Raw genomic sequence first — 1,920 nt, forward strand, 5'->3', positions numbered from 1 at the left:
CCACAACGCCCGGCTATTTTTTGGTTGCAGCCGTCATTGTTGTTTTGGCGGGTCCGGGCTGGGGATTCGAACCCTCCACCTTAGGTGTACGTGGCTGGCGCCTTAGCCGGTTGAGCTATAGGCGCCGAGCCACATACAAATCTTTTTGATCCTGGGAATGTCAACACCCCAATCACTGTGACCCCAAGACTACTCACATCTCATTTTGTTGACCTAAAAGAGTGTTGACATCCTAGTCAATCTGACTCCAGAAATGCCCTCATCCCTCTGCCTGTGACCCCAAAAGTGAGCATTCTCCAGTGCGTGTGATAACAAGAGTGTCCACTCCACAGGGTGTGTGACTTCTGGAATGTCCAAACCCCCATCTGAGTAACCAAAGGCTGTCTGCACCACAGTGCATGCTGCCTTATATGGTGTCCATACTCCTATGTGTGTTACCACAGCAGTGCACACCCCTATCTGTGTGACCCCAGGAGTATCCACACTCCACTCTGTGTGACTCAGGAATTACCCACACCCCTGTCTTTATAGCTGCAAAGGTGCCTACACAACAGGCTGTGCTGCACAACAGTATCTTCCAAGGCAGTATTGGATTCCTCATCGCCACATCTCCTGCACGCCCTCTGTGGTGTAATCTGTGAGGAGGTCTTCACGCCCAAATTCAGTGGATCATATTTTACCTCACTCCCTCCAACACCGTTAAGTGGTCTCTTCTATTCCTACTTCCTTTTCCCCTCATTTTCTCCAATGGACCATCTCATTTCCATCTCCTCCCCAACCCCTCATACATAGATACATGCACACAAATATGCACATCCCCAAATGGGCTGTCCCAGCATCAGACCCTGCTGAGCATGTACAGAGCAAAGGCCAAGGAAGTCAACCTCCTCTAGACCACAGGGAGCAGTGGGGAGGAAGTTGAACCCAACTTCAGTGGGGTTGGAAGTTTAGCCCAACCTCACTGATGGGCTAAAACCTTCTAGGACCTTTGTGAAACATCTACAGAAATAAAAATTGGACACTGTCCTCCCTGTCCCCAGCTAGAATTCTAGCTCCATGTGGACAGAGACATTTTTCTGTGTTATTCCCTGATGGTCTCCCCAGTGTGTAGAACAGTATGTGCTCATTAGGTGTTTGTTGAATGAAGGAACCTCTAGATCCAGAGATTCCACTTCTAACTCTAACACACACACATGCACAGAGCAATGTGTACGGGGCTAGTAGCAACAGATCAGAAAAAGCTTGTAAATGTCCATTTATTGCAGAGTGAAATGAACGATGGGGGTTCATGTTACAGCACAGAGCACTCACTGGATGTGATACAGAACAAAGGGAACCTGCCCTATCTCTGGAGGTACTGGAGAGATTAGTGCCACCACCAAGGACTTGAAGGATGCTGGAGTGGTGATCCCCATCACACCCAATTCAAACTCTCCTATTTGGCCAGTGCAGGAGACAGATGGATCTTGCAGAATTGACAGTGGATTAACCAAATGGTGATTTAAGCTTAACATAAACTTAACCAGGTGGTGACTGACTCCAAGTGCAGCTATTGTACCAGATGTGGTTTCATCACCTGAGCAAATCAGCACATCCCCTGGTACCTGGTATGCAGCTATTGGTCCAACAATGCCTTTTTCTCCACCCCTCTCCATAAGGCCGACCAGAAGCAGTTTTCTTTCGGCCTGCAAAACCAGCTTTACATCATCAGTGTCCTGCCTCAAAGGTATATCAATCAACTCTCTAGCCCTACATCAGAATTTAGTTCACAGGGACCTTTTGAAGGATATCATACTGGTCTATGACACTCATAAATTATACTGATTAAATTTAATGAGCAAAAAATGGCAACTACTCCAGACTTATCGGTAAGATGTTTGCATGTCAGATGGTGGGAAATAAATCCAACAAAAATTCAGG

Source organism: Otolemur garnettii, unplaced genomic scaffold (assembly GCF_000181295.1).
Source record: "Otolemur garnettii isolate 467f Iridium unplaced genomic scaffold, OtoGar3 scaffold00153, whole genome shotgun sequence".
Classification (NCBI taxonomy): Eukaryota; Metazoa; Chordata; class Mammalia; order Primates; family Galagidae; genus Otolemur; species Otolemur garnettii.